The following is a 12,539-nucleotide window of genomic DNA, read 5'->3' on the forward strand; positions in this document are numbered from 1 at the left end:
TGTTGTGTCTCTGCCAGGCTTTGATATCAAGATGATGGTGGCCTCATAAAATGAGTTAGGGAGGATTCCCTCTTTTTCTATTGATTGGAATAGTTTCAGGAGGAATGGTACCAGCTCCTCCTTGTACCTCTGGTAGAATTCAGCTGTGAATCCATCTGGTCCTGGATTTTTTTTGGTTTGTAGGCTATTAATTATTGCCTCAATTTCAGAGTCTGCTATTGGTCTATTCAGGGATTCAACTTCTTCCTGGTTTAGTCTTGAAAGAGTGTAAGTGTCCAGGAAATTATCCATTTCTTCTAGATTTTCTAGCTTATTTGCGTAGAGGTGTTTATAGTATTCTCTGATGGTAGTTTGTATTTCTGTGGGGTCGGTGGTGATATCCCCTTTATCAATTTTTATTGCGTTTATTTGATTCTTCTCTCTTTTCTTCTTTATTAATCTTGCTAGCAGTCTGTCAATTTTGTTGATCTTTTCAAAAAACCAACTCCTGGATTCATTGATTTTTTGGAGAGTTTTTTGTGTGTCTATCTCCTTCAGTTCTGCTCTGATCTTAGTTATTTCTTGCCTTCTGCTAGCTTTTGAATGTGTTTGCTCTTGCTTCTCTAGTTCTTTTAATTGTGATGTTAGAGTGTCAATTTTAGATCTTTCCAGCTTTCTCTTGTGGGCATTTAGTGCTATAAATTTCCCTCTACACACTGCTTTAAATGTGTCCCAGAGATTCTGGTATGTTGTATCTTTGTTCTCATTGGTTTCAAAGAACATCTTTATTTCTGCCTTCATTTAATTATGTACCCAGTAGTCATTCAGGAGCAGGTTGTTCAGTTTCCATGTAGTTGAGCGGTTTTGATTGAGTTTCTTAGTCCTGAGTTCTAGTTTGATTGCACTGTGGTCTGAGAGACAGTTTGTTTTAATTTCTGTTCTTGTACATTTGCTGAGGAGTGCTTTACTTCCAATTATGTGGTCAATTTTGGAATAAGTGCGAAGTGGTGCTGAGAAGAATGTATATTCTGTTGATTTGGGGTGCAGAGTTCTATAGATGTCTATTAGGTCTGCTTGCTGCAGAGATGAGTTCAATTCCTGGATATCCTTGTTAACTTTCTGTCTCATTGATCTGTCTAATGTTGACAGTGGAGTGTTGAATTCTCCCATTATTATTGTATGGGAGTCTAAGTCTCTTTGTAAATCTCTAAGGACTTGCTTTATGAATCTGGGTGCTCCTGTATTGGGTGCATATATATTTAGGATAGTTAGCTCTTCCTGTTGAATTGATTCCTTTACCATTATGTAATGGCCTTCTTTGTCTCTTTTGATCTTTGATGGTTTAAAGTCTGTTTTATCAGAGACTAGGATTGCAACCCCTGCTTTTTTTTGTTCTCCATTTGCTTGGTAGATCTTCCTCCATCCCTTTATTTTGAGCCTATGTATGTCTCTGCATGTGAGATGGGTCTCCTGAATACAGCAGACAGATGGGTCTTGACTCTTTATCCAGTTTGCCAGTCTGTGTCTTTTAATTGGAGCATTTAGTCCATTTACATTTAAGGTTAATATAGTTATGTGTGAACTTGATCCTGCCATTATGATATTAACTGGTTATTTTGCTCGTTAGTTGATGCAGTTTCTTCCTAGCCTCAATGGTCTTTACATTTTGGCATGTTTTTGCAATGGCTGGTACCAGTTGTTCCTTTCCATGTTTAGTGCTTCCATCAAGCTCTCTTGTAAGGCAGGCCTGGTGGTGACAAAATCTCTAAGCATTTGCTCATCTGTAAAGGATTTTATTTCTCCTTCACTTATGAAACTTAGTTTGGCTGGATATGAAATTCTGGGTTTAAAATTCTTGTCTTTAAGAATGTTGAATATTGGTCCTCACTCTCTTCTGGCTTGTAGAGTTTCTGCTGAGAGATCTGCTGTTAGTCTGATGGGCTTCCCTTTGAGGGTAACCCGACCTTTCTCTCTGGCTGCCCTTCAGATTTTTTCCTTCATTTCAACTTTGGTGAATCTGGCAATTATGTGTCTTGGAGTTGCTCTTCTCGAGGAGTATCTTTGTGGCGTTCTCTGTATTTCCTGGATTTGAATGTTGGCCTGCCCTACTAGGTTGGGGAAGTTCTCCTGGATGATATCCTGAAGAGTGTTTTCCAACTTGGTTCCATTTTCCCCTTCACTTTCAGGCACCCCAATCAGACGTAGATTTGGTCTTTTTACATAATACCATACTTCTTGCAGGTTTTGTTCATTTCTTTTTTTTCTTTTTTCTTTTGGTTTCTCTTCTCGCTTCATTTCATTCATTTGATCCTCAATCGCTGATACTATTTCTTCCAGTTGATCAAGTCGGTTACTGAAGCTTGTGCATTTGTCACGTATTTCTCGTGTCATGGTTTTCATCTCTTTCATTTCGTTTATGACCTTCTCTGCATTAATTACTCTAGCTATCCATTCTTCCACTCTTTTTTCAAGATTTTTAGTTTCTTTGCGCTGGGTACGTAATTCCTCCTTTAGTTCTGAGAAGTTTGATGGACTGAAGCCTTCTCTCATCTCGTCAAAGTCATTCTCCGTCCAGCTTTGATCCGTTGCTGGTGATGAGCTGCGCTCCTTTGCAGGGGGAGATGCGCTCTTATTTTTTGAATTTCCAGCTTTTCTGCCCTACTTTTTCCCCATCTTTGTGGTTTTATCTGCCTCTGGTCTTTGGTGATCGTGACGTACTGATGGGGTTTTGGTGTAGGTGTCCTTCCTGTTTGATATTTTTCCTTCTAACAGTCAGGACCCTCGGCTGTAGGTCTGTTGGAGATTGCTTGAGATCCACTCCAGACCCTGTTTGCCTGGGTATCAGCAGCAGAGGCTGCAGAAGATAGAATATTGCTGAACAGCGAGTGTACCTGTCTGATTCTTTCTTTGGAAGCTTCCTTTCATGGGTGTACTCCACCTTGTGAGGTGTGGGGTCAGACTGCCCTTAGTGGGGGATGTCTCCCAGTTAGGCTACTCAGGGGTCAGGGACCCACTTGAGCAGGCAGTCTGTCCCTTCTCAGGTCTCAACCTCCGTGTTGGGAGATCCACTGCTCTCTTCAAAGCTGTCAGACAGAATCGTTTGCGTCTGCAGAGGTTTCTGCTGCTTTTTTTGTTGTTGTTGTTGTATAGCTGTGCCCTGTCCCCAGAGTTGGAGTCTACAGAGACAGGCAGGTTTCCTTGAGCTGCTGTGAGCTCCACCCAGTTCAAGCTTCCCAGCAGCTTTGTTTACCTACTTAAGCCTCAGCAATGGCGGGCGCCACTCCCCCAGCCTCGCTGCTGCCTTGCGTTTAGATTGCACACTGCTGTGCTAGCAATGAGGGAGGCTCCGTGGACATGGGACCCTCCCGGCCAGGTGTGGGGTATAATCTCCTGGTGTGCCCATTTGCTTAAAGTGCAGTATTGGGGTGAGAGTTACCTGATTTTCCAGGTGTTGCGTGTCTCAGTTCCCCTGGCTAGGAAAAGGGATTCCCTTCCCCTTTTTGCTTCCCAGGTGAGGCGATGCCTCGCCCTGCTTCAGCTCTTGCTGGTCGGGCTGCAGCAGCTGACCAGCACCGATTGTCCGGCACTCCCTAGTGAGATGACCCCAGTACCTCAGTTGAAAATGCAGAAATCACCGGTCTTCTGTGTCGCTCGTGCTGGGAGTTGGAGACTGGAGCTGTTCCTATTTGGCCATCTTGCTCCGCCCCTCCAAAGTCTTAGTTATAATAAGTGTTGTGAACATTACTATCCTTTTGTAAATCACTGAGACAATTTCAGATTCGATTTAATAATTATTTAGACATATTTTTATCTAGTTGAAGTTTTTATTTTTACTTTTACATTTTGATAGGGTTCTTCTTAGAATGTATTGGGAATTTCTCTGTGAATGGATCCTTAGTAAATTTTTGTCAGTATCCCATAGCAGGTGATAAGCAGAATTTATTTTCTATCGTACAGTACAAAGCGCTCCTTCCCTTTGATGAGGGACTTAGTGGGTTGAAATGTTTCCTAGCCTTTCCACAGCATACACTAGCAAGTTGGGCACACATCAAAACAGCAACAATAGCAAGAAAGACTCAACATTTTTAAATTAAAATAAAAATCCCAGCAAAGTGCTATATTCCCATACACGTTAGCAGTTTGGTTCTCAGCTTGAGAAACTAGGTAGGAGCAGAGTCATTTTGTACACTCAATTAATTTGTTTCAAAACGAAGTCTGTCAGTTTTTAAAATCCTTTATTTAAGTCATACTAATTAGGTGATTTTTATCACCTTAAAAAGAGAACCATTATGAGAAACAGCCACCATTACATTTTCTTGACTTGGAAGCCAGCTGAGGCATTTGAATCTCTCTTGTCATTTTAGAAACCCCAGTCAAACTGGTCACCGTGAGCTGAAAATGAACTGATGCCTTTATGCTTATTTCATATTAAGCCTGATCGACTTAATTGGCCCACGGGCAAATTTTTCTTTAGAATTTCTTTTTTTCCCCTGGCAAACAGTATTCATTTTAAATTAACTTAAGTTCTCACTATCTCTTTCTTGGATTAATAAAACTACTTCTTAACTGATTTCCCTGGTTCCACTCACCCTTTCCCACAGTCTCCTCTCAACAAACAACTACAATGACACTTTTGACCAGAAGATAAACACTTTTTAAAGATACAAGCCTGTCTTTCAGTTTTTAAATTATTTATTATGTCTGCCTAAAATGTTTTTCTCCTCCGGTGTTCACATGCCTAATTTCCTTATACCTCTAACGTCTTTGCTCAAATCTACCCTTTGCAATGAGGCCCACTCTGACCTTTTAACACTATACCCTGCTCCCTGATGCTAACTTTTCCAGTATCCTCTGCTTTATGTCATCGCTTTTCTACAGCATGTAGTACCTTCCAATGTATTATATATATTCATGATGTATTGACTCAGCCTCCTTGCTTAAACGTAAGCAGCAGATCAGGGATGTTTATCACTTGTGTTCACTGAGGAATCCCAAGCACTAGACCAGTTTCCTCCACATAGTACGCATTTAACAAATATTAGTTGAGTAACTAAACAATGGTAAGATTTTCAATTCATCTGAAAAAAACACATTCTTAAAATGCAACACTAGGAAAAGAATCAATCAAAACTCAATATCATAACCTAAAAGTCCAAGCACAAACATTTAAGCATGTAAAAAGAAAAGTGTTAAACAAACTTTGGTCTTATGAGACATGAATAAACATGTTATACATTTATGTGCTGTCTCATGAGGGTGATGGTATGAGTCTCAAGCATGCTCCTCAGCCCTATCTGGGATTGAGCTGAGCCCAGAGAAGTCGTAATACAGAAGTGCACTCAACTGTACAGTTTTACATAAGTAGACATTCGTGAGCCTGCATTTAAAACAAACAAATATAAACACAGCAGAGCTACACATTTCCTAATCAAGGGAACATTTTCACCTATTCAGGTTTAGACATGGAGATTGCAGGTAAGTTTTTCTTCTGAGGTCTTCACAAAACCAAATTCACTCTGGTATACTGATACACAGATTATGTAACTCCAATGTGTTAAAATATGGCAAATGATGTATTTGAGAGTGTTTATTCTAAAATTACAGACTGTCAAAAATATTAAAACAAAATGTGACTCAAATAATTTCAAAACAGTTTTTTTAATTGCCAGAAATAATAATTATATAATTATCTTTGTTGTCATGACAATAAGATGCGACTTTTAAGAACACTTTCCATATCGATATCCTCAAAAGCTGGTTGTAAATTCAAGCAGTTACGCTTAACACTGTAACTGGTGCATTTGTACTTGTGGCATATTGGCCAGAAGTATAGACACCAGCAATGTCCTTCCCTTACCCTTCAGATCTTCCTTTTGCTTTGGCCAACATCCAATGGCCAGTATCTACATTTAGCTGCCTTCAGTCTTTTTTTTCTAGATCCTAGGAAGGTCCTTTGCCTATAGGGGCAGATCACACCCAGTGGTTCAGGAAGCTAAGTGTCCTAGCTCCCTCATTCTTGGAGTAATTCTGACTCATATGGTGTACGTTTCCCAGACTTTCCCTCACAGGATTAAGCTTTCTATTGGCTTAAAATAACATACCATTTATCTTCTGCCAGTACCTTGCAGGCATCACTTGCCCATTGCCCTTCAGATGTTTCCTTAACTTCTTGCTTTCTCAACAAAAAAAAAAAAAAAAAAAAAAAAAAAGGTACTTTCACTCAAATCCTCCAGTTAATCAGCTAAAGTGCATCTGGCATAAAACACCACCAATAGTTGACTATGACATTGATTATTTTGTGATTATTTTTCTGTGCAAATTTGACACATTATAATGATATTGTACATATTGTATTAATGTCAGTGTATTAGATATCTTCATTTTGCTCCTCTAGATAGAGTTCCACCCTTTTATACCTTATTCTATCCTGCTCCCTGGACATATCTGCGTGGAGTGCATTGATTGTTAGGCTCCTTTGACCTCTGGCTTCTAAGCTGTCAGTCATGGGAGGAACCTGCAAAACATGAAAAGTGAAAGGAGAATGGAGTCAGGGTAATTATTCCACTGGTGTCTTTCCTCTCTTCCATGTCACTATAGATTGGCTGTATTTCTCTTGCACATGCCACCTTCTTGTCAGGCTGCTCTATCCATGTAGCTTTTATAATAATTCCCAGTTCTGGTGACCACTCCCTCTGATTCTTTAGACCTAGGAGGTGTAATAGCCCCTACTGTTACTAAGCCAGGATAGAACACTATCTACTGTTTGTAGAGATGGAGAAACCAAAATTATAATAAATAATCCCTTAATTAAATGCTCCATGGGTTACTCAATTTGAATACGCCTTCACTTCATGACAGGACCTGGACTTTTACAGTAAATAATAAATGCACATGATTTTTTAAAAAAAAGAAAAACAAACTCAAATTAAACAGATGGTACAAAATTCTTATGTTCTTTCCAATTATCATTCCCTAGAGGTAAACATTTTCAACTGTTTCTCTCCAAATACTATATATTTTTTCCGTATGTGTTTTGGGTTAGCCAAAACCTAATAATAACTATGGATTCCTTGCTTTGAAATACAAAAATCTAGCTCACCTACATTTCTAATACCTCTCTCCCCTATGCTCCAGTAGTCTTGGCAACTGATATTAGAATGTTCGGATTGCCTTCTATCTTTAGGATAGGTAATACAATGCAACTTCTTTTTCTTAATCCGTCAACTTCTACAAAATGTGTCTTCAATTCCAGCCATAGAAAATTAAAAAAAAAAATCAGTGGCACCACATTCCCTTACCTGTCTTTATTTTCCTCTCCACTTCCCAATTGTTTGCTAGCTCTAGCATGGATTGAATACTACCAGGTTAAAAAATTGACTCTCCCCCCCCTCCCAGAATTCAGACCTCCAATTACTCAAACAACTTTTTGTTTTTTCTGAAATTTCAATGCCTTGTTTACATTTTTCCACTTAAAAAAAAAAGATACTATGCCTGCACCATAGCACTAAGTTCATTCAGCTTTCAAATATATAATTTGTTAATGTGAACACAGTTTCACTTTGTGTTTTTAATGAATTGCTGTCTAAGCCTACTGCACACCTTGTATTCTAAGCTTTCTTTTCATTTCTCTCCTCTCATAATTATACATTATTGTTTTTATCTTTTTGATTATATATTTGGATTATATTTTACTATTCCTAGGACATATTCTCAATTATTTTTTTCTTGGTAAATAAGTGCATTAAAGGTAAATTTTATGATATCCTGCATGTAGAAAATTCTTAATTTTGTCCTTGTGGTTAATTGTTACTCAGTTTAAATACAGAACGCTAGTTAAAATAATTTACTTTAAAAACCTTGAAGACAATACATTTCATTCTACTGTTTCAATTGAAATTTTGCTAGAGTGAATATATTGCATTTTCTTTTTGTTCTGACAGATTTTTATTTTATTAATGCTTTAGTGTTCTTTTGATTTCTCTTTGATAATCACATACTTTTAATTCCTAAGAATTTTTTCTTATTCTCCCATTTCCCCTTTTAATTTATCATTCTACTTTTCTTTAAAACTGCAATATGTGTGCTCACTTCAGCTGCACATATACTAAAATTGGAATGATACAGAGAAGATCAGCATGACCCCTGCACAAGGTGGCATGTAAATTCTTGATGCATTCCATTTTTTTTTTTTTAAAGAAAGGCAATATCTTCTTGTGTAGCTGTGAAGAGACTAAGTAGATTTTTTTTTTAAAAAACACATCTTTTGTGCTCACTTTGGCAGCACATATACTAAAATTGGAATGATACAGAGAAGATTAGCACGACCCCTGCGCAAGGATGACACATAAATTCATGAAGCATTCCATATTTAAAATAATAATAATAAAACACATCTTTTAATGTGTGATTTATTCATTTTTTTCAAGGTCTGTGTTCTACTTCCTTGTCTTGGGCCTTTTCTGTTTTGCTGTTTCTGTTCCTTGCATACCTATTGCTCATTAGATATGAGTTCATGATAGTGAAGGAAGGATTAGATTGATTACATTCTAGCAGGATTCCTCTTTCCCTATTAAAGTGCTTTCCCAACAGTCTTATCATGAAAATGAGACTATTGACCTAAATTTATGTGTCTAATTGGGCATGTTATATGGATGGTATACTGTTGGGCATGCCACGTGGAAGGTCCTATGTACACTTGTTGGGTATGTCATATAGTAGAATTCTCTGTATACTGCCCAGATATATCACATGGAAGAATCTACGTTCTCTGATTGGCAATGTCATATAGAAGTTTCTATGTATGCTGATCAGGCATATCATATGGAAGTTTCCAAGTACACTGTTTGGGCATATCATATGTAGATTTTATTTATCAACATGGGGAAGAAGTAGGTAGGCTGTGTTCTATAAAGCCAAAAATGAGGAAGGGTTTATTCTGTTGGACTGAGGCCAAAACCAGAAGTCCTAATCTTTCACAGACATATCATTAAATTTCTTCAAAACAACAGTGGGACTTTCAGCTTCCAGTCTCATATGTAAAAAAACTGGAAGTCACCATTTCATCCTAATAACAAATAAAAAGCTGAACACACTAAAACTGAATATATTGTCTTAGATCCATCAGAGACATGAGGTCATAGGGACAAATCCCTGTCTCCCAAATTAGAGAGACCAACAGAAAAACAGAGACAATGAAAAATTACTGAAGCAGAAACCTTAGTGGGGACTTAAAAATGATGTCCCAAAACATGCCTCTTTGGACTTCAAAGCACTTGAGGAATAGCAAATAACGGAAGGGTTTTCTCTGAAGTTACCCTACCTGCCTAAAGACTGAATCTTTCAGGAAATATCCAATTGTTGTGATACCCTTCCTTAGATATTTCATTAATTAGAGGAAATCAATATATATTCCAGGAAGGAAGACTGATGAGGACACCACACTCAGAACCCAGATGAACTTTGTCTCAAGCTTCTGTTTGTTCTTTAGGCCCATTCATCTCCCCTAAAAATAATTTATTCTTCTTCTAAAAATTGCCTATATCCTCCACTTTCCTCTGCTTTATGAAGATGATGTTTAAGCTTCAATCATCTGGTCCCTTGTTGAGTCTCATATTTTGTGTTACTCCTGTGCACTTGCACATAGGAAATTTCTATGCCTTTTCTAGTATTAATCTGTCTATTGTCAGTTTATTTCAGCAGACTAAATTATCAGAATTTCAGGTGAAAATCTGAGCTTCCCTATACTCATGAGCTGAAAATCTGTGGAAACTGGTGCCAGGCAGGAAGTCCTGAACTGTAATTGACACACAGTTGGAGGCTCAGTGTAGACAAGTCTGAGACATAAAAACTCCAGGGGTGGTCAGTCATTTTGGAGTCCCAGTCATTTGGGAGCGCCAGTGTTTTTTTGAGTTTTACCTCCTGGAACTCTACTAGGTTCTTACAGAATAACTGATCTTTGACGAAGCATACAAAAACATAAATTGGGGAATGGGCATTCTATTTAATAAATGGTACTGGGAAAACTGGCAAGCATCATGTAGAAAAATGAAATTGGACTCCTATCTCTTACTTTATATAAAAATCAACTCAAGATGGATCAAATACTTTAATATACAACCCGAAACCATGAAAATTCTAGAAGACAAAGTTCAGAAAAACTCTTTCAGATATTGGCCTATGTAAATACTTCATGACTTAGACCCCAAAAGCAAAAGCAATGAAAACAAAACTAAATAAATGGGACCTAATTAAACTATAAGGCTTCTGCCCAGCAAAAGGAATAATCAGCAGAGTAAACAGATATCCCACAGAATGGAGAAACTATTTGCATACTACACATCCAACAAAGGACTAATATCCAAAATCTACAAGGAACTCAGACAAATCAGCAAGAAAAAAACAAATAATCCCATGAAAAAGTGGGCAAAGAACACGAACAGACATCTCTCAAAAGAAGCTATACAAGTGGTCAACAAACATATGAAAAAATGATCAATATCATTAATCATCAGGAAAATGCAAATTAAAAGTACAGTATGATAGCACTATACTCCTTCAAGAATGGCCATTACTAAAAAGTCAAAAAACAATAGATGTTGGTGTGGATGAGGGGGAAACACTCATACATGGCTAGCGGAAATGTAAATTAGTACAACTTCTAAGGAAAACAGTATGAAGATTCTCTGAAAATCTAAATGTAGATTCACCATTTGATCCAGCAATCCCACTACTGGGTATCTACCCTCCCAAAAGGAAATCACTATATTAAAAAGACATTTGCACATGTATGTTTATAGCAGCACAATTCACAATTGCAAAGATGTGGAACCAATCTAAGTGCCGATTGTCTAATGAATGGATAAAGAAAACATTATACACACACACACACACACACACACACACACACCATGGAACACTACTCAGCATAAAAAGGAACCAAATAATGTATTTTGCAGTATGTGGATGGAGCTGGAGGCCATTATTCTATGTAAACTAACACAGGAGTAGAAAACCAAAAATTCTATTTTCTCACTTACAAGTGGGAGCTAAGCTATAAGTATGCAAAGGCATACAGAGTGATATAATGAACTTTAGAGACTCAGAAGGGGGAGGGTGAAAGGAAACGTACAGATAAAAAAATACATATTATGTACAATGAACACTATGGCTGATGGGCACACTAAAATCTCAAGAGTTTCCCACTATGTAATTCATAATATAACAAGAAACCACTTGTACCTCAAAGCTATCGAAATAAAAAATAAATATGTGTATACATATATATACATATTTATGCACACACAATAAAAAGATAAAGAGTCAGAAGATAAACAAAAGAACACCAAACTATATATTGTCTAAAACAAATCCATTTTAAATATAAAACACACATAGATTACATGTAAATGGATAAAGAAAATTATACCAAGCTAAAAACATGAATTGAAAGAAAATAGGTGTAGCAATATTAATTTTAGTTACAGCAGACTTCAGAGCATGGAAATTTATCAGGGATAATAAAGAGCACTACATAATTATAAAGAGGTTAATTCTTCAATAAGACATAACAATTCTTAACATGTATGTGCCTAACAACAGAGTATTAAAATATGTCAAAGAAAACTAATAGATCTGTGAAGATATATATAAATAAATACAGTATTATAGTTGGAGACTTCAATACACTCCTATTAGAAAAGAACAGATCCAACAGACACAAAATTAATAAAGCCATGGTGAAATTCAACACCACCATTCATCAGCTGGACATGATAGACATCTATAGACAACTTTATCCAACAATAGGAGAATGCACATTACTCATAGGTTCACAGGGATACTCACCAACATAGACCACATTCTGGGTCATAAAAAACACCTGAAAAACTTGAAAGAACAGAAATCATACAATGTCTGCTCTCAGATCACAATGGAATTAAGCTAGAAATCAATAACAGAAAGATCACTGGAAAATCCCAAATTCCTTAGAGATTAAACAACACTTCTAAATAACACGTGGGTTCTCATTCTTATTAGATTAAGGGTTCACTTGTTACCCAGTTCTGATAATGAGACTTAAAGTTGAGATTCGGAGATAGCTCAGAATAAAGGGCTCTAACACTGCTTCTTTCTTATTTACATTAAATTGGTTAAAATGCTGCATTTGATTACAACTTTTTAGTTCTCTTTATGTATATAACTCAACTCTTAGCATATAACGAGATTTTGTTATTGCAATCCCTACAACCTCGCAATATGACATTGATGTCTTTCTTTTCTGAAATATTAATAAAGGTATAAATTTTATTTTTCCTATTGAATATGTTTATATGTGATTAGACCACAGAAGAAAAAATACTGGCATATGTTCTCATTATTTTTTAACAAATATATATTTAAATATTTGTATCATCTCAATACACTCAAAATGTTGGCATTTCAAATAGACGTCAGTTTTCAAGTAACATACACTTATAATTATATTATTTTAAATAATGGTGATTATTTTTTCTAATTGGCTAATGTTTTAATTCAACAAACCTGTAGAAAACATTGTCCTT

At 36.7% G+C, this 12,539-nt stretch overlaps 2 non-coding genes across 2 annotated transcripts; both read left to right on the forward strand.

Annotated features, from left to right (window-relative positions):
- Window positions 1–8,059: 8,059 nt before the first annotated feature.
- Window positions 8,060–8,165, forward strand: LOC119627503 (U6 spliceosomal RNA). Its single transcript, XR_005243689.2, has one exon. It is a non-coding gene; the product is annotated as a U6 spliceosomal RNA (small nuclear RNA).
- Window positions 8,166–8,244: 79 nt separating this feature from the next.
- On the forward strand, window positions 8,245–8,351 carry LOC119627492 (U6 spliceosomal RNA). The gene has a single exon (XR_005243678.1). It is a non-coding gene; the product is annotated as a U6 spliceosomal RNA (small nuclear RNA).
- Window positions 8,352–12,539: the final 4,188 nt, after the last annotated feature.

This window comes from Chlorocebus sabaeus, chromosome 14 (genome assembly GCF_047675955.1).
Source record: "Chlorocebus sabaeus isolate Y175 chromosome 14, mChlSab1.0.hap1, whole genome shotgun sequence".
In the NCBI taxonomy this organism is placed as follows: Eukaryota; Metazoa; Chordata; class Mammalia; order Primates; family Cercopithecidae; genus Chlorocebus; species Chlorocebus sabaeus.